Raw genomic sequence first — 25,298 nt, 5'->3', positions numbered from 1 at the left:
AAATAGTCAAATTTCAAGTTCACCCGACGGGCCCCAAGAAGACAGCCTCCATCGGGCCACAGCTGACCCTACAGTCGACGCCGCATTACACGCGTTACTGCGTGAGAACTGGCACATATTCTCCTAGCACCCTTCTGACATGCCAGGAATCCCACACAGGTTGGCCGAAGACAACCTTAATATATTGAAGGGATACAAGCCGGTCAAGCAACCACTGCAGCGCTTTTCCGAATCCAAACGACAAGCTATGGGGGGGGACTAGCCAAGTTAATTTAGGCCGGGTTCATCAGAGAAATAAAACATCTGGACTGGCTAACAAACCTGGTGATGGTACCAAAGAAGGATAAATCCTGGCGCCTGTGAGTCGATTTCAAATACCACAACAAGGCCTGCCCTAAGGATCCCTTCCCCCTCCCCCGCGTCGATCAGATCATTGACGCTACCACATGACACGACTCACTGTGTTTCCTCGACGCATACTCCGGATACAATCAAATCAAAATGCAAGAATCTGGTCAAGCCGCAACATCATTCATTACCCCATACGAGCCTTTCTACTTCAACACTATGCCCTTCGGGCTGAAAAACACCGGCGCCATCTACCAACGCATGATTCAAACATGCCTGGAGAAACAAATCGGCAAAACGGTCGAAGCATATGTGGATGATGTCGTCATCAAAACTAAGCTTGTCGGGTCACTAGTAGACGACATGTGTCTCACATTCGACAACCTCTGTGCATATGACATCAGGCTCAATCCGGAAAAGTGTGTCTTCAGCGTTCCCGCCAGAAAGCTGCTGGGCTTCATTGTTTCCAACAGAGGAATTGAGGCAAACCCAGCTAAAATCCGAGCTTTGTCACAATTGGCTACACCAATAGACCTTAAAGAGGTCCAAAAACTAGCTGGATGCGTGGCAGCTTTAACCCGCTTTATCTCCAGATTAGGAGAAAAGCATTGCCACTATACCGCCTACTCCAACGCACTGGCCACTTCGAGTGGACGGACGCGACAACGGCCGGACTGGAAGAAATAAAAGCTCTTTTAGCGAGCAACCCAATCCTGGCCGTGCCGAACTTCGACGAACCCATGTTATTATACATCTCCGCAACACACCAAGTGGTGAGTGTGGTGCTCGTCGTCGAACGAGAGGAGGGCAGACATAAATTCCCACTTCAGAAACTGGTATACTATGTATCCACTGTCCTCACACCATGCGAATCCCGGCACACTCATTACCCAAAGATAGCATATGTGGTCTTCATGGCATCCCAGAAGCTACGACACTACTTCCAAGAGTGCTCAATCATGGTGGCTTCCGAAGTACCACTCAATGACATAGTAAACAACTGCGATGCTACAGGCTGGTTTGCCAAGTTGGCCATTGAGCTCTTGCCATTTGATATCACATACAAACCACGCTGAGCCATTATATCCCAAGTATTGGCTGACTTCATCGCCTAATGGACAAAGGCCGAACTCCCTAAAGAGTATGGTACATATTCCAGCTGGTTCACGCACTTCGATGGCTCTAAAATGCTGGCCGGTTTAGGAGCGGGCATTGTTTTAAAGTCCCCCACAGGAGACACAGTCCAGTATGTACTCCAAATATTATACACAGACTCCAATAACGCAGCCAAATATGAGGCCTTATTGCACGGTCTTCGGATGGCTGTCTCTATGGGCATACAACGCCTAGAGGTGCGTGGGGATTCAAACCTTGCAATATCCCAAATAAACGGAGACTTCGATGCTAAAGATCCAAAGATAGCGGCCTATCGTAATGCCATACTCAAAATATCAGCTCGGTTCGAGGGACTCGAGTTTCATCATGTGGCTCGAGAAAGTAATCAAGCGGCAGATGTCCTTACTCGCATGGGCACCAAGCGTGACCCCGTCCAGCCTAACATCTTTTTGGAAAGGCTCTTCAGGCCATCCGTGGTGTGGCAGGATGAGAGCGGCAACACTAGTCCAGATCCGGTTATACCCCAAGAATCCGAACACAATTCTGATGTCATCGGGGGCTCAGCACCGAAGCAACACTATCGGCCCACCTAGTAATGGCAGTAATTGCCCCATAGACCGAACCCTTCTTGGCCTACCTTAATAGGCGAGAGCTTCCTGAGGACCAGAATGAGGCTCGATGCATCGTTCGGCGCTCTAAAGCCTACAAGGTTCATGAAGGATAGCTCTACAAGAAGAGTGCTACCAGAATACTTCAAAGATGTATTTCCGAACAAGATGGACAACATCTCTTGGCCGAAATCCATGCTAGTTTTGGCGGTCACCATGCCGCAGCCCGGGCTCTTGTAAGCAAGGCCTTCCGTATTGGTTTCTTCTGGCCGACGGCCGGAGCAGATGCACAGGACCTGGTCCTACGTTGTGTGGGATGCCAGCTTTTCGCCAATCAAAGCCATATGCCTCCTACCGCCTTATAAACAATCCCCATTATTTGGCCTTCCGTGGTCTGGGGGCTTGATATGGTCAAACCCCTCAAAGGGGAAGCCATAAGAAAAAAATATCTGCTGATCATGGTAGATAAATTCACTAAGTGGATAGAGGCCAAGCCAGTTAAAATTGCTAGAGTCGGACCTGTGATAAGACTTTATATCCGCTGTCGTACACCGTTATGGTTTCCCACACATCATCATCACCGATAATGGCTCCAATTTTACAGCCAACGAAGTGAAAAAATAGTGTGCTAACCTGGGCATCAAGGTCGATTATGCCTCCGTCTATCACCCCCAAACGAACGGTCAAGTGAAACGAGCTAATGGTCTTATCATGAGCAGCATTAAGCCTAGACTAGTACGGTCTTTAAAAGAGCCAGACAAACACTGGGTCGAGGAGCTCGACTCCGTACTCTAGGGGCTGCGGACCACGCCCAATTGCACTACCAGTTACACATCATTTTTTATGGTGTACGGCGCGGAGGCTGTTTTGCCCTGTGACATTATTCATGACTCACCTTGAGTGCGCATGTACAACAAGAGGGAAGACGAGCTAGATCGACATGACAGTCTAGATAATATGGAGGAGGAGCACGATCTTGCAAAGGCCCGTTTTGCATTCTACCAACAACAAGCTCACAGATACCAAAGCAGAGAGGCGCGGGCCAAGACTTACAATGTTGGCGAACTTGTTCTACACTTGCCAGAGAAGAAAAAGGACAAACTCAAGCCCAAGTGGGAACTTCCCTTCATTATAGATGAAGTTCTCACTAGAGGTGCGTATCGTCTGCATGACGCATCGGATAATCGCTTAGAGTCGAAACCGTGGAATGCCGCCAGACTCCAAAGATTCTACGCCTAGAGTCGGACTCATTGTTTGTTTTCTTTTGCTCCTCTTTTCATTTTTTCTCTCTTTAAATATTTTTCTTTAGCTTTATAGCTCGTGTGCGGCTAGACCACACACTTATGAGGTACACATCCTTAAATGTATACGCTCATAACACCCGGGGGCTTCTTTTAAAGAAGCTTATTATCATTTTCCGAGCATCAAGCTCGCACATATACGTCCTTTTCTCATATATACCTTTTCTTCGCCATGATATGCACATTTATGACATAAGTTTTTGCCAAGCTAGGTCGCCTAGCTCCTATGCTTATGCCCTACGTTCCCGTTAGTTCCGCTAGGGCATAAAGGGAGCACCTCTGCAATTGTTACAGCCGGGTCATCCGGACTTGTACCTCGGACTAGCACTAGTGCAGAACCGGGCAATAGCACCGGTTCATAAGGCCCTTTAGTGCTGGTTCGGTAACCGGCACTAAAGTGTGGGCCCTAAAGGCCTCCCCTTTAGTACCGGTTCAGCACGAACTGGTGCTAAAGGGCAACCACGTGGCACGAGCCAGCTCCGGGGGAGCGTAGGACATTAGTACCGATTGGTAACACCAACCGGTACTAAATGTTTGGGTGTGTTTTGGTTTTATTTTTATTTTTATTTTTACTTTAATTTTGTGTTTTCAATTTAATTTAGTGATTGTTTTACATTATAATGAGTTGTTAAATCATTAGGTGAAAGTACCGCAGATTAGTTTGACTGGATGCATGTGGATCCTAGCTAAGTCATCAAGTATATGCCATATCCATATTATATATACTTGATCACCTAATTAAGTGATCGAGGTAATATGGATATGGCATATACTTGATCACTTAGCTAGAATCCATCTAGTTGAAACTAATTTGCGGTTTCTTTCATAAATGATATAATAACTCATCATCATCATATTAATATAAAAACACTTGCATCATATATATCATCACCAACAACAGTTTTCATAGCTAGCTAAAAATCATCATATAATAGTCATCTCATTACCACTACTTAATCATCATATAGTCATTACCGCTATCTAATCACCACCAACACTAGCTTAAAGAAGAAACATTCACTTGTACCAGAAGCCAAGATATCATCGAGTTCAACATGGTAATGATATTGTCGGTGGGAACGACACCTATGGGATCACAAGAATCCCTACTGTGGTTAGCGGGGCGCGGGGTCGTGAGAAGAGCGGATCAAACAGATAGCACATGGTTCGTTTATCTAGGTTCGGGCCGCGAGGATGTGTAAAAACCTACTCCTGCTTTGGTGGATTGTATATCTGTGTTCTTGAGCTAGCTATGGGGCGTGAGGAGCTCCAAAAATCCGAATCCTTCCTCTGGTCGCCTCGCACCTCCTTTTGTAGAAAAAAGGGGTTGCCATAGTGGCACACAGGAGGTTGAAAGGGTACAGGGCTATGAGGTTATCCCTCGCATCACATGACAAGGCGCATTTAATGCGTCTTGCTTAGGTGTCCTTGCTTTATCGGGGACGGGGGAGAAACATGTCTTGTCCGTCGCCGCTCCTTCTTGTGTCAACATGCGCCCTGGCCAGCGATGCCTGCGATGCCATGTAGGTAGGCAGGCAGCTGAGGTGGCGCAGTGGTGGGTCTCCATGAAGATCTGCATGCCGCCACGCGGGTGCTTGCCCAGTTGGTTGGGTCGGCAGCTGCATGCATGCAGTGGTGGAGGTTTAGTCAGCGTGGGCCTGATGGTGGCCCTGCGGGTGTCCTCGGCAAGGGCCTTGCCGGGGCCCCGTCAAGGGTCTTGCCGAGGCGCCTGTTGTCATCCCCGGCAAGGCGCTTGCTGGGGGCCTTGTGGTCTTCCTCGGCTGGGATCCCGCCAAGGGTTGTCGTCTCCTTAGTGCGTATCTGATCTTGAATGTCTTCACAAAGATCTGCATGCCGCCACGGGGATGTCTCTCGAATCCTTGCCCTTTGGGGCAGTGGACTCAAGGGTGATTTGCTCTGTAGGCGCGGGACGAGTCGCCACCGCAAGGGTCTTTCCGGGGTTGCTAGAACTGTCTCCCGGCAAGGATCTTGCCGGGGGAGTCCGCTTCGTCCCCTTTGCTCTTCGTGGTCTTGGCCTTGGCATTTTTCTAGTTCTCTTGAGCTTCGGTCTTACCCTGGCTCACCTCCCTTGCCTTGCTTGGTGTGGTGGTGCCCGTGGCTCAGACTGCCCGTGCACAGTTATAGGGGTACAAAAAGTGTACCCCTCTTTTTGTACACCGACAGGAGCTCCCGGGCCTAGGCCACACATTAGCGCAACGCGTTGTTGGGCTAGGCCAAAAAAAGGTGCGCGGGCAGGCGGGGCGGTTTTTACCGCGGTAAGATTCTTCGCGCGCTGCGCTTCCCACGATTCCTGCATGTGGCGCGGCGTGGGGAGGCGCATGTGACGTGGGCGGCATGCGTGGGGTTGGTTCCCGCAGGCATGCGTCACATCGTAGTAAAGGGGCGGTTCACGCCTTTCCCATAAATGGAGGGAGGCGTGGAGGCGCGGCCCATTACTGAATGGGGCTGAGGCGCGGTCTTCAAGGCGTCCACTCCCCACGATCACGGGGTGGGGAGTGGTCGTCTCACCTGTCCCCTTGGTTCTGCACGTCCGCCACGTGTCTTCCATGCGCCTGGGGTGGCAAACGGTGGAGGCGGGAAACCAGGTCGTCGCTGGTTGGGGCGGCGGGTCGGTCCCGGCTCCCCGCGCCTTCCGTATCTTGATTGGTCAAGCGGGGCGGCCGAGCCCCAACCCCGATCCTTTATAAAGAGCAGGAGGAGGATGGCATCCGGCATTCTTTCATCTTTTTCTTCCTTCAGCTTCTGCTCCTCCCTTCCATCCGTCATGGAGAGAGGGAATCCCGGTCCTTCAACAGTGGCGGCGAGGTTCGTCGCTCGACAATGCGTCCCTCCTTCTCCTGCGCCTGCGGTGGCATAGCCAGCCGCGAGGGGAAGGGGGAGGGGGCGAGGCCGAGGCGCTCGGGGAAGAGGAGGACGGGGTGGCGCGCCAGCCTCGCCTCCGCCAGCAGCTCCTCCTCCAATGGAGGGCCATGTTGGGGATGACCCTTGTGAGTTCTTCGTCAGGCTACGCCGGTCGCCACATCGTCACCTTCGTCTCCCAACTCCATTTGCGCGGGAGATGGAGCTGGATCCGCCGGAGTCGTTGCGGCTGCACATGAGGGGCTGCGGGATCAGTGGCACACGGGTCCGCGTCGACTTCCCCGCCCCTCACGTGATGTATCTTCGTCGGGGATGGAAGACGTTTGCTCATATCCACCGCTTGACGGAGGGGCTCACTCTCCATTTTAAGCTAATGGAGGGTGGCCTTCTCTCCGTCAAGGTCTCCGGGCTCTTTGGGACCCGTGCAAGGTGCTGCGTGGAGAGCTCTTCTGATAGTGAAGACTCCTCCTCGGGTAGGAGTGACGAGGAGGACAGCGGCAGCGACGACGAGGGTAGTAGGCGGCAGGATGACGGGTCCGACTAGGTGTCGGGTGCCGCTCCGTGCGGCACCGGCGACCCCATCATCCGTGTCGCCGGCTCCCTGAACTTCTCGGGGTCGTCTCCTTGGGCGGCTGGCGTTGGGAGGCTGCGGAAGAGGAAGAGGGCGGGCGGCAAGGCCGTCAAGTCGGAGTACGCGGGCACCGATGCCTTCGACGTGTGCTGACGTCCTGCCGCCTCGTCTTCGAGCTCTACTTCCAGCGCCGCCATCACCATTCATCCTTTGGACGGCCACCAAGATGTTCTCTTGGTGTCTTCTGCCACCCGTAGCTCGCGTAGGCGCTCCTTTTGTCCTTTTTGCCTCCTTGACCTGCCTTCTGAGGAGAGGGACAAGAAAGGGATTACGGGCACCTTATCTCTTTTTAGTTTGTAAGCCTTCGGGCCTTTGTTGAACTTAAAACTTGTAATCCCATCATTCATGTTTTTCATTCCCTATGGACTGTACCAGAGTGGAATTTTTTTAATGAAAAAGGGATGCTTGCCGGGTCATTTGTTTGCGGGTGGAACCCATGACAAGGAGTAAATCCTTGATATCTTCAAAATAAACATTTTCTTGCCCGGCAACAGGCCTTGCCATCTCCCCACTTCGCTCGACCTTCCTCACGCCTTTGGCGGAGGCAGGGATGAGGTGGGTTCAGGCTCCTTGTTTCATCCTTTCGCTGCCGCGACTACGACCAAACTTGGCCCCAGGAATGAGCCCTAGGGCCTAGAGTTATGGGAGCACGGCAGCTTAGGGGAAAACAAGGTTTCACATACCTCAGTCCATAATGGAATGCATGATAAGGGATGAAGAACTTATCTGAAGCTGCAGTCCCCGGCAACCCTAGTTCGTCGTGGGTGAATCTTTGCTCTTGTAGCCCCCGGCAATACTGGCTTGCCGGGGGCTAGATGCTAGTCTGTTCCTCTTTCTTTTCTCCCCAAGTGGTTTGGCACGGATATCGGTGTGTCCTATGAACCAAAGAAGACAAAAGAAATACAAAGAGACGCACACTCGACCTCTAAGCTAGGGGTTAGTCGCCGCTAAGCACTATCAACCCTAACCAAGGACGAGACTCGACCTACAATGCATGTTATAACTTAGGGCGCCAGCGCTTCATTTATTTATGCTCAGGGTCTACGCCTGGCTTTGTACAAAGGGTTACATGCGTCATCGGCAAGCACTACACCACAACACGAATGCAATGGCATGTAATCTCCCGGGAGAAGGCCCTTAAGAGGGCAGATAAACTGCCGGGACAGAGTTTCTCCCGGCAGATAGAACTGCCACAAGAACGGCTGCCGGGAAATAGATCTCTCGGCAGTTGCACTGCCAGGAAATGCTGTTTTCCCGGCAGATAGAAGTATATTCCAGTAATAGTGCCCCAGCAGATAGTCTGCCCTTGACTTTTACTTACCCCGACAGTTTTCTTGATCTTGGTAGCATATATATTTCTTTTTATTTCTATTCATACAGGAATTGATTCAATATTCGGTAGCAGACCTCAAACACATATTGACAAAAAAATTCAATATTTCAACATTCATAGATCCATTCAGTAGCATCCAACTACATTGGTAAACAGAATTTACATAAGACAATAATATTTCTTTTGTTCAAACTAAGATACAAATGGTTTGATCTTGACGCACAGCTGCAGGCATGTACAGGAAGAAAAATTGCTTGTTCACAACCGTTTGTTGGATGTATTTATTAGATGTCTTGTGAATAACAGACTCGCCACCATCCTGTGAGACCGCGTCCTTCAAAGAGAGCCACATGTCTCTCTCGAAGAATCACCAAACTTGCAATGATTTTGAAGATCATAGCTTAATCTCGCCCCACATGATTGTGTTGTTTCTACGAATACAAGAAACATCACGTAGACATCCTAGTTGACCGGTACAACTACTATCATGCATGTACTTAAAGTTCTGTAGCATTCTAACAATCTCCTCCTTGTGACAAAACTTACAAGCTTGAGAAAAAAACTTGTTGAACTGCTGAGAAAACAAAATCAAGTTTAAAATTTTTGAAGTACAAATTAGCAGCATCTATGAACTAACAAAATATTAACATCAAACTAGGAAAAGATTAAAAAACTGAATACAGGACAAAGCAAAAGATATGATAGTTGTACCTTTTCTAGAATTTATTTCAGACTTTCAGTGTGTGTATATATCTATAGCAATATTACTATTGATGATTATAAATGAATTTTTTTGACACTTCCAAGTACAATTTTGGATGTATAGTAAATACTAAGTAGTAAAATGCAAGGTCAAACAATTTGTACACATGCTATGCCTCCTTTTTCCCCAAAACTGCATGCCAAGCAAAGCATGTTTATACTTAGGAACTCACTCGGGTGAGACAGTAAATAGAAGTGTTCATCTATGAGATGCAGTTTAGTGGTTCATTTTTCTAATTACCCCGAAAGAAGTTTTCAAGCCATATTCCTAACAATCTGCAAGATACAGCACTTATCTAAAGAGTACAACGCCCGACAAAGTCAGTACAAGTAGCATTTCTTTCACGAAGGGAATAAAGTAGCATTGCTTCAATTCTAATTGTAACCATCGACAACTTTCAAAATCCAAAAGGCACAACTTACAGAAATAAAGAAGTAAAATGTATGAGTTGCTAAACTTGAGCACCTTCATTCCAATATGCAAGTACAACCGATGAAAAATTCAGAAGTACATGTAAACTGGTCTAGCATTGATTAAACAAGCTACACCAGATCCTTCTAGCACATGGGTATGTGTCCAAATTCTGGATCACACATCAACACAAAATCACGCGAAAGATAATATCAATCTGGATTATGTATGAGAAGAGAGAACAAATCCATACGGCACCTCATTTCGGTGATGGAACTACCAAGACAGGTTTGCTGACCTGACTACTAAATACTGGCAGCATCTTTTGGTTCCTGGTCGCTCACTCCTGTGTCGCTCGTATGGGCTACACCAGTGCGCCCCACCGTAGCCACCGTAGGACCTCGACATCTTGTTCTTTCTCTTTAGCAGCTTGCCTGCATTCGATCCATTGAATACACACTATTAGAAGAGCCCTGGTCTCTGTCTGCCCTTGGCTTAGAACCAGAATCATGCAACCTCGGTCCATAGATAAGGCATTGTTTAATTTTTGTATGTTGTGCATTTAACGAACAGGAAACTGGATGCTCACTGGATTGTGCACTCAGTTTTTTTGAAAGACCAGTCATTACGAACCAAACTTGAAATTTCAAACTATGAACCAGTTGCTATAATGAAAAGAGTAATAACACCAATACAAACAACATGCTGCACTATTACAGTATGTTACACATACAGATAATTTTACAGTATATGCTTAGTTTCTTTCAAGCTGTACAAAGTTAGGTGCATATAAGGATGATTTACTGAAAGGATTAAGGTCAAATAAAGGGCTTTCTGCAAGGAATGTCCTGAACAACAACTTGTCATAAAGCAAACAATGAGTCTAGCATCATCTGAGCAGAGTATGGCAACAATGTCATCTATAATCCAATACAGTATTTGAGATGTACCATTTGACAAAAAAATCATTGGAGAAGCTCTCATTGTACACAAAATTGTCTACATGCTCTATATTTTGGCAAAGAACGTATTCCAATGCAGCACTTATAATAGGAACACACATAAAAATAGTTTAACATGCACTGAGTTGATCAAGTGAACGTGAAGAGAATTAAGATATTGAGGCTAACAGGAAAATTTCAACACCATAGCAGGGCCCATTACACAATTACTAAGGATGAATGATAGAAATAGCTGTCGGGGAAACTGATCCTCGAACACCTATGGGGCCGACGGACCGGGCCCCTTTCGGTTCGGCGGGGGGCGGAGATCGCACAAAGAGCAGATCCAGGCGAGGCACACGAGCAGTTTACCCAGCTTCGGAGCTCTCCGGAGAGATAACACTCCTACTGCTGCTTGTCTGGTTGTATTATCTGGTGTTCTTGCTCTCCAAAGCGAGAGTGTGGTGTTCTCTGGGCTATGGATGGATCGAAGCAAACTGTCTGAGGCTTCGAACCTATGAGCCGAACCCCCTCTACGTTGCGCATGGGCCTCCTTTTATACGCTAAAGGGGTCACCGACAGGTGGCAACGCAGAGGAGGGTAAAAACGTAAAAAGCGAGGTAGTTGATACAGTTGCTTGTACAGTGCACCCTACCTAACCCTGACGGCAGGGGACAAGGGCATTAAATGCCCGTCTGAGTCGCCCGAACAGTGTAGAAAAGGACCGTTAGGGGTGCCACCGTTCGCCACGATGGCGATCTTGTCAGCTTCGCATGCCACTGCGCACCGCTGGCTGCACAGCCTCCCGCCACGCACGCCCGGAGAGGCCCCCAGAGCGACACGTTGGTGGATGCACTGGAGCGTGGACGCAGAGTGGCCGCCTGCCGCGGCAAGCGCCTTGCCGCTGTTGTTATCTTGTCGGGTCCGGAAGCTTGTCGCTCACCGGGCTTCGAGGTACCTTGGTTTGTCTTCCCGGCAAGCTCCTCTTGCCGGGGCCTTGTCGCCTTGCCGGAGCGCGTGGCGCGTCGCGGCAAGTTCATTGGAGCGTCTTGGTTGGCCTTCCCGGCAAGCTCCTCTTGCCGGGGTCTTGTCTCCTTAGCTTAAATACTTTGTTCTTGGATGGCTCCAAGGGAACCTTGGGGGATCTTGGCGATCACCCGGCAAGCCTTTGCCGCGGGGTGCTGCAACTGCCCGTGCACAAGTTCGGGGTACTAGGGTACCCCTAATCTAGTACACCGATTGGAGCCCCCGGGCCTGGGCCAGACACGGTGCCGAGCGCTGTTGGGCCAGGCCCAAGACAGGGCACGGGCACACGCGGACTGGGCCACGCCAAATCTTGTTCCGTATCCACCACACTCTCCCATAACGGCACGCGTTGATTGCGGCATCGTGGGAGAGATCATGGGTGGTTGTTTAAGCAGAAGGCCGAAACGTCTGCCCCGTCCCTCTTTATAAGCAGAGGAAACAGGGGCAGTTCGTTCCCCCTCGCTGCTTGCTGCTACTCCTTCTTCACAAACTCCGCCGCTCCCCTCTTCTTCTCGAAGCCGAGAGAGCAGCGCTCCGCCCCCCCATTGCCACCAGCATCACCACGCCGTCGACCTTCTCCACCACCTCCGCCATGGCCTCGAAAGCCGACAAGGGAAAGGGCGTGAAGTCGGCCGAGGCGCAGCGGCTCGCGGCGCTGCGGAAGGAGCGGGCGATCTTCACCCCCCCAGCTCGGCGTGCAGGAGCTGAGGGAGTACTTCTACCTCTTTTGGGCGACGGAGACGCGTGCGCATCCGCGCACGAGGGTACTCCCGGCCGCTGCCTCGGAGTCGGCTCCAAATGGGTACCCGTTCTTCCCGCTATTCTTCTACTGCGGGCTCTGCCCACCCTTCTCGGAGTTCTTTTGTGACATTATGAACACGTATGGCTTCCGCCTCCTTGACTTCACCCCCAATGATGTCTTGACCATGGCAGTTTTCGCACACTTGTGCGAAAACTTTGTCGGAGTCCACCCTAGTGTAGCCCTTTTCTGCCACTGCTTCATACCTCGGGTAGAGAGAGGAGAGCCGCTTGCCGGAGGGATTGCCTGGGTCTCGAGAGTCGGCAAGAAAGATGCATACTTGGAGGGTGAGCTCCGCAGCAAGTGGGAGGAGTGGAGAGCGGAGTGGTGTTGGATCGTCGAGGAGGATCCGCAGCCCTTCACCGCCGTGCGCCAAACTCCAATAGTGCGCGGCAATGACTGGAGCAACGTGGCCCCGGAAGATGAGAGGCTGAAGATTGCCATCAATAGGATTCTTCGCCTCAGGCTTGTCGGGCTCACCGTAGGTGCTGTCCGGGCAGATTTCCTCCGCCGCCGCATTGCCCCCCTGCAGGAGAGGAGGAGGCCCGCCTGGGAATTTAAGAATTCGGCGGACATCATGAGGCTGCGGCCGGGCCTCAACTACAACTTCACTGTCTTGGAGTTGGATGCAATGCTCTTGGAGTTATTCAAACGCGACCCCCAGCACCCATTCACACTGCCGAGGGGCGTAGTTCCTTTTGTGCAATAACTCCTCGCTTGACCGGATCCGCGCCATGATGCCGTTGTGCGATTCACACGGCATCGTCCCGACTTGGCAAGAGCCTGCGGACGACGTTGTGCAAGCGTTCTTCGACACCTTGGAGGAATTGCCGGTCCGCGCCGACGAGCAGAAGAGCCTCACCCGTGACACCACCGATGAGGAGCTGCAGCTCATCGCTACTAGGGCGGAAGAGGCTGCGGCCGCAGCTGCTGCGGGTGTGTTTGGGTTCACTATGGAGGAGGCGGAGGCTGCAGAGGCGGCAAACCTTGACGAACGCGCGGAGTTCATGGGCGAGGAGGAGCCTGCCGGTTCTGAAGCCGAGTCGAGCGAGGCCGGCGAGGAGGAGGCTGAACCATCAGAGAGCTTGCCGCAGGCAGAGCCCCCGGCCCCGCCAAGTAGGCGCCTTCGCAGGGCCGGGGACGAAGCAAGGCGGCAGCCGGCTCCACAGCCACCGAGCCGCGTGACGCGCTCTACCGCGACAAGTAATGTTGCCGCGGGAGCGCCTCACGCAACAGCGGCAACTGGAGCGGGATCTTCCCAGGCCACCGCCGCCGCCCCCGCCAAGTGGGCAAGGGATCCTACTCCTCCACCTCGCTGCACCGGAGGAGGGCCGGACTTCGATCTTTCCGCGCTCAGCTCCGATGAGGAGGAAGATGAGTGAGTTTCTTTGGTGCCCTTATAATCCTTCAATCTTGCTGTTTATATTTTGTATCTGACTTGCTCCAATCTGGACTCTTTTCTTTTCAGAACACTGGCCCAGAGAGCGGCGAAGAGGGCCAAGGCCGCGGTGATCGTCATTGAGGATGACCCCATCACGTCGGCAGGAGGTGGGTCCGAGACCACCTTGACGGACCCGGCAATCACCCCTCGGAGCAGCCCCCAGCGCAGCCCCCAGCGTAAGTTCATAGTTTAGCCTTCTGATGTCGGGCGCGCTTGAGTGCTTTTTCCTTTGTTGATATCTTGCTTCTTGACTTGTGCAGGAGCAGAGCAGCCTCATCAGGAGCGCCCGAAGGCCGGTCCCGTAGTGCCACCTGCTTCGACTACGCCGCCAAGGGAGGAGTCCCCGGCAAGGGAGCGCTCTCCAGCAAGGGGGGACTCTCCGGCAAGGGACGGCACTGCTGATCCTGCGGCGACCGAGGCCGCAACTGAAGATCTTGGCGCAGGTAATCCACTTGCCCTAAAACTTCCCCTTGGGTTCTGCTTCTTCTGTTTTTCTTTCCTTGAATTTTTGATTGATTTTCCTCCCTTCTTCGTTCTTCAGACCCATCTTCGAGCCAATGGAGACAGAGGGCGCCGACGAGGAAGGTGCCGGGGCTGATGAGACCGCCAGCGAGGAGGCCGCCGGGGCTGCTGCTGCGGGAGCCGGCGAGGGATCGGGCAATCGCACTGACGACCCTGAGGCCGCAGGAGCGCCGGGCGCTGCATCGACCGCCGAACCCTCTGCCGCTTCCGCGGAGCCGGGCTCCGAGGAGCCCCAGCCCGGCGCCTACTTGCAGGCCGGTGACAACATCTTCATCAAGCTACCCTGGGTGTCGAGCTCCAGGGCGCCAGTCGAGGGGGAGACTTTCGACGGGGAGGTGCTCGCCTCTGCTGGGCTGTCATTGGTTGACGCACCCGGCAGTAGCAGTGGTGAGCCTGAGGAGGAGCAGCTGCTGCGGAAGCTGCTGTCACTCTACCGCACCCGGCAAGCCAAGCTGGCTTCCCGGGAAGCGCTTGTCGCGAAGGTGGGAGTTGACATGGAGAAGCGCGCGGAGGAGCTCCGGAGCCAAAATCAAGAAGCTCTTCGATCCCTGGCGCAGGAGCAGGAGCGAGTAGATGAGGAGCGCACGGCCTTTCTTCTCGAGAAGGCCGAGGCTGAGGAGGAACAAAGACTTGCTGCCGAGAAGCAGTCCACGCGGGAAGGCGAGCTAGTGCAGCGGAAGGCCCACCTCGACAGCTACGAGGAAGAGCTCGCCGAGCGCGAGCGAGCACTTGGCGGGGCGCTCAAGGAGGCAAAGGATGCTGCGGCAACTGCAGAGGCCGCCAATAAGGAGCTAGAGGAGAAGGTGGCGCGGCTGGAGGCCGATATTGGGAAGAGCGGCGAGGAGATTGCCGCTCTCAAGCGTGAGCGCGAGAAGGATGCTGCCGCCCATGGTGAACTGCAAGGTCTTCTCGCTGAGAGGGGCAAGGAGCTCAGCGCCGCCAAGGATTCCAAAGCAGATCTGGAGCTGAAGCTAGCCACGCTGACGCAGACGCTGGAGGCCGCCAAGGAGCGGGAGAAGACCTTGGCGGAGAAGGTCAAGGCTGACGCTGCACTGCTGGAGAGCATTGCAGTTACCCAGAACTCGTTCAGAGACACGGTGGAGCACTGGACCGAGGGCCTGGTGAACACTGCCGCCGTCATCAACGAGGAGCTGGTGCAGCTGGGGATGGATGACTTTGGGTATCCTTCCGACGAGAGCCTTCAACGCAGCGCCAAGCTCAGCCTATTCTTCAAGGGCGTGGCGACGGCACTCCAGCGACTCCGGGAGAGGATCCCGAAGCAGCTGGCCGACGAGTCACGCAAAATCTGCGCCGGGGTTCTTCAAAAGGTGCTGATGAAGGTAGCCTTCCGCAATCCAGGCCTCAGCTTCACCAATGTCCTCCGATTCTTGCCGCCTGACACCGATCTGGACGCACTCAAGGCCCTTGTCGCACCCATTGTGGACAAGGTGAGCGAGATCAAGCGAGTCGAGGGCGGGCGCGTAGATTAGACCGCCCATTTCTTCTTTTCCCTTGTCGCTGCTAGTCATGTCACGAAAACAGTCTATTAGAGCTGCGACAAGTTATCTTTGTAATATAACTTTATTTCTGTTATCAATTGCAATGTTATTTCCTCTACTAGATTCCTTCCTTTGTATATTTTCACCCTACGCTTTTAGGGAACTTGTCGGCGCAGGCGCCCGAGCCGCGAGCGCTGAGTGCGGAACTTCAGCAGCCTGCTGGCGGTGCCGCTTCCGACAAGAAGCCTTGTCGCGACTAGATGCAGCACACTTAAGCTGTTGAGCGGACTCGAAACAAAGTAAGGGCGCAACTAGTCACGAGTCGGTTCCTCCGTGCACAGGTTTTCCATACAAAGCAGGGTCGTTCGAGGAAGATAACTCAAAAATTTAAAAAGAGATTGCTCAAACTTTGGCAACTTAGCTTTTCTGTCATTTGCTTCCCGGTAAGGCAAGTCTTTGCTTGAACGACGCCTGGTCCATACCACAATCTTCTCCTTCCCCCCCGGCAAACTTGTGTGCGAGGGAACCTTCTTTTCCTTTAAAAGAAAAAGAAAGAAGAGAAAATAATAATATGGAGCACTTCGACTCGTTACTGCTTACCGGGTGTAAGTGCTGCACAAAGTGTTAGATAATCGCATGCAAGAAAGGAACTAACGCATGAAATGGACAAGCTGTGCGGAGCACATGGGTTTTACTTATGCACGGGATCTGCGCCCGGCTTTGTACAAAGGATTACATGCAACAGCGGCAAGACTTGTACAAAAGGTGGTTGCCGGAATGGGTTCCGGCAACCGCGCCTTATGGGAAAAACTTACGAAGATGTTCTATGTTCCAGGAGCTGCTCACTGGAATGCCATCTTCGGTCTCAAGGCGGACAGCGCCAGGCCTTGTGACTCGTCTCACCCGATAAGGGCCTTCCCACTTCGGCGTCAACTTGTTGGAATTCTTGGCGGACTGAACGCGCCGAAGAACAAGGTCGCCTTCCTCGAAGCTTCTGGCTTTAACTTTGCGGCTATGATAGCGGCCCAAAGCTTGCTGGTATCGAGCAGCTCGTACAGCAGCCTGAAGACGATCTTCCTCAAGGAACAGCGCGTCGTCTTGCCGCAGCTGTTCTTGCTCAAGCTCATCATAAGCGAGCACTCGAGGTGATCCGTATACGAGTTCCGTGGGGAGAACTGCCTCTGCTCCATAGAATAGAGCGAAAGGTGTCTGGCCAGTGGCTCGATTTGGCGTCGTTCTGATCGACCAAACAACCACTGGCAGCTCCTCGATCCAGTTCCTTCCGCACCTGTGCAGCCTGTCAAAAGTTCTGGTCTTGAGCCCACGCAGCACTTCAGCATTTGCCCTCTCTGCTTGACCGTTGCTTCTCGGATGAGCAACAGAAGCGAAGCAGACCTTGGTGCCAAGGTCTTGGACGTACTGCAAGAAGGTGCGGCTCGTGAATTGCGTACCGTTGTCGGTGATGATCCTGTTAGGGATCCCGAAACGACAAACAATTGACCTGAAGAACTTGACTGCAGAATGTGCTGTCACCTTCCTCACTGGCTGCACTTCCGGCCACTTTGTGAACTTGTCGATTGCAACGTACAAGTACTCAAAGCCCCTGACAGCTCGGGGGAAGGGGCCGAGGATATCGAGCCCCCAGACCGAAAATGGCCAGGATAAAGGGATTGTCTGGAGAGCTTGAGCTGGCTGGTGTATCTGTTTGGAGTGGAACTGGCACGCTTCACACTTGGTTACTTGTGCAGTTGCATCCTGGAGGGCTGTCGGCCAAAAGAAACCTTGCTGGAAAGCTTTGCCGGCAAGTGCTCTTGCGCCTATGTGGTGGCCACATATGCCTCCATGTATCTCTGCCAACAGCTTTTGTCCATCTTCCCGGCGAATACACTTCAATTTCACACCGTTGAGTCTTCTTCTGTACAGTATGCCATCGACAAACTGGTACATACTTGACTGCCGGGCTACTCTTTCTGCTTCTTCTTGCTCTTCGGGAAGTTCTCCTGTCTGAAGGAAATGGACAATCTGCGGTGCCCATGCTGGAGCTTGTGGCTCGACAACAAGGACTAAAGGCACATCTGCTGCTGCGGGAACATCTGCTTCTACGGCAAGGACTTGCGGCCCTGCCGGAGCTTGATGTTCCCCGGCAAGCTTGCCGGAACAAAACTTGTCGGGAGCGTCTGCTTCAATGGAACAAACCATAAGGCTTGCCGGAGCAGACTGCCCCTCGGCATCTGTGGTGTTGATCTTGGGGACTTTCTTGGCGGCGGCTTCGGGGAGCTCTGCCGGAAAGTAGTCACCAGAAACCAACTTCCTCTTTTTGCTTTGTCCAGTTGATGGTGTTACGGATGGTTGAGTCAACTTAAGCACAAAGATCCCTGGTTCCACAGGTAACTTTAGTGCGGCGCATTTTGACAGGCCGTCAGCGATATCATTCTGAGCTCTTGGGATATGCTCCATTTGTAGGCCGTCAAAGTGCTCCTCTAGCTTCCTCACTTCATCGACATACGCTTCCATCAACGGACTCTGGTAGTTCTTGTTCACTTGTCGGACGACAAGCTGTGAGTCACCCCTGACAATGAGCTTCTTAATCCCAAGGTCTGCTGCGATTCTGAGACCGGCAAGCAATCCTTCATATTCTGCAGTATTGTTGGTTGCTTGCTCTTTGGGAAAGTGCATCTGGACTACGTACTTGAGGTGCTCTCCGGTGGGTGCGACAAGCAGTACGCCTGCACCGTCGTCTTGCAGCGAGAAGGCACCATCAAAGTACATCAGCCACTCTTTGCTTGCCTCTTTGATGGGATGCTCGTTTCTAGAATTTCTTCATCTGGGGTTGGCGTCCACTCTGCTATGAACTCTGCCAACGCTCTGCTTTGGATAGTTGAGGTGCTCTCAAACTTGAGGCCAAAGCTTGACAATTCCAGCGCCCACTCGACAATCCTGCCTATTGCTTCTGGATTTTGCAGTATCCTCTTCAGCGGAAAGCGAGTGACGACTGTGATCACATGTGCTTGGAAGTAATGGCGCAGCTTTCTCGAGGCCATAAGGAGGCCAAAAAGCAACTTCTGCACACCAGAGTACCTTGATCTAGCTCCCTGCAGAAGAGAACTGACAAAGTAGACTGGGCGCTGCACCATTCTCCTTGGCATCTCATCTTGTTCCTGCGCAAACCCACGTTTATCGGGACCAGAGCTTGTCGGCGAAGCCCCCTGCTTGTCGCTGGATGGATCTGCCGTGGTTGCTGGCTCATCATCCACCTCCCTCTCCGCTACTAACGCAGCACTAACCACTTGATTGGTTGCCGCTATATACAACAGCAACTTCTCTTGCGGCTTAGGTGCGACAAGTGTTGGAGTGGAGGACAGGTATCTCTTCAAATCCTGCAGCGCAGCCTCCGCTTCCGGAGTCCATTTCATTGGACCTGCCTTTTTCAAAATTTTGAAAAATGGCAGGGCGTGCTCAGCAGACCTAGAGATAAACCTGCTGAGAGCAGCCACGCAACCGGCAAGCCTTCGTACATCCTTGACGCGCTTTGGTGCTTCGATCTGCTCGATGGCTTTGATCTTGTCGGGATTGGCTTCAATTCCCCGCTGAGACACGAAGAACCCGAGAAGCTTGCCGGAAGGGACTCCAAACACGCACTTCTCGGGGTTAAGCTTGAGGTTGATCTTGCGCAGGTTTGCAAATGTCTCATCTAAATCTTGAATCAAGGTCGCTTTGTCCTTGCTCTTGACCACTATGTCATCCATGTAAGCTTCCACATTTCTGTGTATTTGTGGCTCAAAAGCATGGTGAACTACTCTTGCGAATGTTGAACCAGCATTCTTCAAACCGGAAGGCATCCGTACGAAGCAGTATGTGCCACACGGGGTGATAAATGCGGTTTTCTCTTCATCTTCTTCTGCCATGAAGATCTGATGATATCCTGAGTATGCATCAAGAAATGAAAGCAAATCACATCCGGTTGTGGAGTCAACAATCTGGTCAATACGCGGCAAGGGAAATGGGTCTTTGGGACAAGCTTTATTAACATTAGTGAAGTCAATACAAAGTCTCCATTTCCCGTTAGCTTTGCGCACAACAACAGGATTGGCCAACCACGTGGGATGGAGTACTCCTCTGACAAGGCCTGCTGCTTCCAACTTCTTGATTTCTTCTGCGATGAATTCTTGGCGCTCAACTGCCTGCTTCCTGACTCTCTGCTTGACGGGCCGCGCATGAGGACAGACGGCAAGGTGGTGCTCAATCACTTTCTTGGGAACACCGGGGATATCAGACGGTTGCCACGCAAATACGTCGACATTCGCCCGCAGGAAAGCAACGAGCGCGCTTTCCTATTTGGGGTCAAGAGTGGCGCTGATGGTGAAGGTACCACCAGTGCCATCCTCCTTAGCGGACACCTTCTTAGTCGCAGGCGGAGCTGCCATCGCCTTCTTGCACTTGCCGGTGGAGCTCGATGGTACGTCCTCGACGGTAGCGCAGCACTCCGAAGAGGTGCGCTTGCCGGAGTGGGCATCAGAGCTCTTGCCGGACTTGGTCTTCTTCTTCCCCCCGGGAGCTTCAGCGGCAAGTGTCCTTCGTTCTGCTGCGGCTGCTGCTTCCTGGTAGATCTTGTCGGCACAGATAAGAGCATCCTTCTTGTCGCCAGGGACAGAGATGATACTTATTGAGCCTGTCATTTTCAGTACGTTGTACGCATAGTGAGAGGCTGCCATGAACTTGGCGAGTGCTGGACGGCCAAGGATTCCATTGTAAGGTAATGGAAAATCGGCAACGTCAAACGTGACCCTCTCAGTCCTGAAGTTCATCTCACTGCCAAATGTTACCGGCAATGTGATCTTTCCCTTTGGCTTGCTCCTTCCCGAGTTGATTCCTTGAAATGTGCCGGTCTCTTCGAGCTCGCTGTCAGGGATCTGGAGCTTCTGGAGCACCACGGAGGAGATCAAGTTCAAACCGGCCCCGCCGTCAACTAGCATCTTAGTGACCTTGAGGTTGCGGATTGTTGGTGAAACTAACATCGGCAAGCACCCGACCGTAGTTATGCGATCCGGGTGGTCCTCAATATCAAAGATGATAGGCGTGCTGGACCATTTCAGAGGCCTGCGTGACTCGACGGGTGGTTCTGCTACATTAACCTCCCGCATCCACTGCTTGAGCTGGCGGTGCGAGGCATGCAGAGAAGCACCACCGTCAACGCACAGGACCTCTGTAGCTTTCTGGAACTCCTGCTCATCGGTCTCCTCATCATCCATATCTTCATCGTCGCCGTCATCTTCATCCTTGTCGCGGCCGCGAGGAGGTCTGTCTCCTTGCCGCTGCTTGGCCTTGCCGCGGCGTCCTCCTCGGCCAGGACGTTTCTTGCCGGATCCACCAGCTCCTTCCTGGGCTTTCTCCTTGTCGCGCCGCTCGTATTCAGCTTTCTGTTGCTCAACAAGTTGCTCGACCCTCTTGCAGTTCTGAAGATCATGGCCCTTGGTGCGGTGAATCTTACAATACTGCTTGTTGGTGCCATCCTGCTTGTCGGCGACCGCCACCTCCGCGGCAACCTCCTTGCCGGAGTCACCAGCTTTGGCTTCCTTGGCGCCGCCACCGTTGCCGGACTGCTCAACAACTAGCACTTCTTTGCCTTTCCTCCTTCTGTTGTTCCGCCGCCGGGTTTTCCTTGTCGGGGCGGCATCTTCGTTGTCAGATCCTCCCGCTCCTATATTTTCTCCGGGGAGTCTCCTCCCTTCCTCAGCACGCGCGCACTTGTCGGCCAGTGCATATAACTCACTGACGTCCCTGATCTTGCACATCGCCATTTCCTCCCGCATCCTGCGGTTCCGCACATTCTGATGGAACACGCTGATCACCGCGGCAGGCTGGACGTCTGGGATGTTGTGCTGCACGCTACTGAATCTCTGAATGTACTTGCGCAGGGGCTCTCCTTCCTTCTAGGCGAGCAAATGAAGATCACTCTCCTGGCCATGAGGCTTGTGTCCGCCGGTAAAGGCACCGACAAACTGATGGCACAGATCGGCCCAAGAGGATATGGAGTTGTCCGGCAAGTGCATGAGCCAGGATCTGACATTGGGCTTGAGCACGAGCGGGAAGTAGTTGGCAAGGATCTTGTCATCCCGTCCCCCGGCAGCTTGCACGGCAATAGTGTAAATGCTGAGGAACTCTGACGGATGCGTCTTGCCGTCGTACTTCTCCGGTACGTCTGGCTTGAAGTTCTTTGTACTGGGCCACTGGACTTGCCGCAGCTCACGAGTGAACGCAGGACAACCTACCACATACGGCAGATCGCCTGGTTCCCCTGGCGCATGCATGTCAACAGAGGGCCCAGCGTGCTTGTCGGATTGACGTCGCGCTTCTCTTCGGCGCTCGATGCGGGTTCGAGCGTCTTCTTGTTGTCGATCATGAAGAACTTGGCACTGATCACGACGAGCTCGTGGATCCGACGATGCAGTGGAGTCACTGTCGAGGTGGATCCGACGAGTCGGCGATCTTGGCCTTCGGGGCGGTGATTGCATGGTAGTTGCACCTCCACCCGTTTCGTCGCCACCGGCTCGCGTCCGACGGTCCTGCCGCGGCGGCGACGCGCTCGGCCACCGTGGAGTGTCGCCGTTGGCGTAGCCGATGAGACTCTGGATGGTGGATCTCCATTCGTCGATCTTGTCTAACGTCGGAGGGTAATCTAGGAGAAGTTGGGCTCGCGCCAAAGCTTCTGCTGGGGTAGTGGGTGGCAGTGGCGGACGGCGCGAGGAGCGGGACGTGCTCGAACTTCTAACTATGTTAGAAGGAGCAGTATCCCGTCCGGGCGACCGTGCCCCGCTCGTGCCAGCGCGCTGGCGTGCATGCTGGTCTTGAGCGGCCCGAGATCCACCAGCTTGGTCTTGGGCTATCATGCGTATGGCACTGCTAGTGCCATGACGCTGTTGATCTTGCGCCTCCTGAGAGTGGCGTGGAACATGTACAGTCGCAGAGGTTTGTGCAGCCTTGTTCTTGGACCTGGCGGCATCATGGGCTTCCTCGTCGACGTCCTTTCTTCCGCCGGCGTCCATCCCACCACTTGTTTGCTCCAACGGTGGCGGAAGGGACGTGGATGGGGCGGCCGCCGCCGAAGTCTTCTTCTTCGGTGGCATGTTGATGAAGGGAATAAGGATCGAGCTCGTGTGAACGCCGAATCAGGTTCACGCAATCTCGACGCCCCCTACCTGGCGCGCCAAAGATGTCGGGGAAACTGATCCTCGAACACCTATAGGGCCGGCGGACCGGGCCCCTTTCGGTTCGGCGGGGGGCGGAGATCGCACGAAGAGCAGATCGAGGCGAGGCACACGAGCAGTTTACCCAGCTTCGGAGCTCTCCGGAGAGATAACACTCCTACTGCTGCTTGTATGGTTGTATTATCTGGTGTTCTTGCTCTCCAAAGTGAGAGTGTGGTGTTCTCTGGGCTACGGATGGATCGAAGCAAACTGTCTGAGGCTTCGAACCTATGAGCCGAACCCCCTCTACGTTGCGCATGGGCCTCCTTTTATACGCTAAAGGGGTCACCGACAGGTGGCAACGCAGAGGAGGGTAAAAACGTAAAAAGCGAGGTAGTTGATACAGTTGCTTGTACAGTGCACCCTACCTAACCCTGACGGCAGGGGACAAGGGCATTAAATGCCCGTCTGAGTCGCCCGAATAGTGCAGAAAAGGACCGTTAGGGGCGCCACCGTTCGCCACGATGGCGATCTTGTCAGCTTCGCATGCCACTGCGCACCGCTGGCTGCACAGCCTCCCGCCATGCACGCCCGGAGAGGCCCCTAGAGCGACACGTTGGTGGATGCGCTGGAGCGTGGACGCAGAGTGGCCGCCTGCCGCGGCAGCGCCTTGCCGCTGTTGTTATCTTGTCGGGTCCGGAAGCTTGTCGCTCACCGGGCTTCGAGGTACCTTGGTTTGTCTTCCCGGCAAGCTCCTCTTGCCGGGGCCTTGTCGCCTTGCCGGAGCGCGTGGCGCGTCGCGGCAAGTTCATTGGAGCGTCTTGGTTGGCCTTTCCGGCAAGCTCCTCTTGCCGGGGTCTTGTCTCCTTAGCTTAAATACTTTGTTCTTGGATGGCTCCAAGGAACCTTGGGGGATCTTGGCGATCACCCGGCAAGCCTTTGCCGCGGGGTGCTGCAACTTCCCGTGCACAAGTTCGGGGTACTAGGGTACCCCTAATCTAGTACACCGACAATAGCAAAGAAATCTCACCGTTGGTTGAGAAGGAGAGGAGGCGGGGCTGATCGGGCGGTGAAGCATAGGGCGTAGGCGGTGCTGCTTGGACGAAGAATTAGAGGTTAGGCAATGCTGCTTTGGCGCGAAGATGTAGATGAGGTGCTAACCAGGGCAGTCAACGTAGTCAAAGCAGCGCTGCTTGGTGGAGAGGACAAGGAGGAGGCGCGCTTCTCAAAGGAGACAAAGACTAATTACATAATTTAAAATTCAAATTGAAGGACCAAATCAATGGTACAACCATGATAAATGAAAGAATTTAAGCAACATGGATCCTCGGATAATCACGTTCATATCCTGAAGCTGTACATGCATGGGTGTGAGTCGGATTGGTACATCAGTTCTTGTTCACATCACCTCTATGCAATAATAACTTAACTATGGAAGAAATTAGAACAGAGGGCCTATAATTCTGCACATGATATGGTCTCCTCCAAGCTAAATGCCATATTTTGAGATAGCCCAAACAATTGGCCTAGAACTGCGAACTATTCACAAATCTTCTAAGAACAAAACTCGCAATTGTTACAATTTTCTGTAGTGACTTCCAAAGCACAACCAGTGCAGTACATATCCAAACAAAAAGTTTGCCCAATGTATGACTGAGATAGGAAGTGTATGTATGGCCTAGCTAGCTTTACATAATCCGCATTCATGTTATTAAAGGTACTAGCCCCTTCTAATTTATTGACTATGGAAAATAAAATTTAGAGGCGGAGATGCCACTTTGCTTTTCTTGGTCTAGCTTTAACTGAAAAGGCTATAGTGTGTAATAATACTGACTTGCTCATAAAAGTACAGAGCAATCTGCATTCCATAAATCCTAAGATGCAAGTAACATATTGAATTCTGAAACGCCTACACATATGGTTACGATCTGCTTTCAGTACCTCACTTTCCATCTGATGATTTAATTAAATCTCATTCATTTTGGAGTCTACTCTCTTCGCCTTATTTCTTTAAACTCTATTTTAAGTAGATTCTATCTAATGATTCAAGAAATTATCAAAAACTATAGCTCCTGTTCTGTCACAGATCACACATCACAAAACATATACCCGAGACTAATAAACCTCATAAGACAAAGAGAAATCTCACGGGTTGGAGTGAGGAAGTAGAGGAGACCCCGATGTAGTAGACGCGACACTGCTCGTGTGAAAGAACGCAGAAGCGGCATCTACTCGGGGGAGAGGATGTAGCCGGCGCTATTCAGGGAGGGGACGAAGACGTGGCGGGAAGGAGCTTCTGGAAACAGCGACGCTGCTCGGGGTAGCAGCTCCTGGATGCGGCAGCGCTTCTCGAGCAGGGTCTCCTGGAAGCGAAGGCGCTGCTCGATGGAGGATCTCCAGCGAGCGGCAGGGCTGGTGGCGAATGGTGGTCAGGGCGGCGGAGGAGCTCGGGGGAGTGGTCGGGGCGGCAGAGGGGCGGAGGGAGCTCGGGGGAG

General features: G+C 52.5%; 1 long non-coding RNA gene across 1 annotated transcript; it reads right to left on the bottom strand.

Moving 5' to 3' along the window:
• Positions 1 to 9,449: 9,449 nt before the first annotated feature.
• On the bottom strand, positions 9,450 to 24,030 carry LOC119288853. Its single transcript, XR_005141309.1, has 3 exons — positions 23,965 to 24,030; positions 23,834 to 23,896; positions 9,450 to 9,825 (listed from the first exon to the last, which is right to left on the bottom strand). It is a non-coding gene; the product is annotated as an uncharacterized LOC119288853 (long non-coding RNA).
• Positions 24,031 to 25,298: the final 1,268 nt, after the last annotated feature.

This window comes from Triticum dicoccoides, chromosome 4A (genome assembly GCF_002162155.2).
Source record: "Triticum dicoccoides isolate Atlit2015 ecotype Zavitan chromosome 4A, WEW_v2.0, whole genome shotgun sequence".
Lineage (NCBI taxonomy): Eukaryota > Viridiplantae > Streptophyta > Magnoliopsida > Poales > Poaceae > Triticum > Triticum dicoccoides.
Note: the sequence above shows the minus strand (reverse complement) of the source record. Positions and strands in the feature narration are given on the sequence as shown.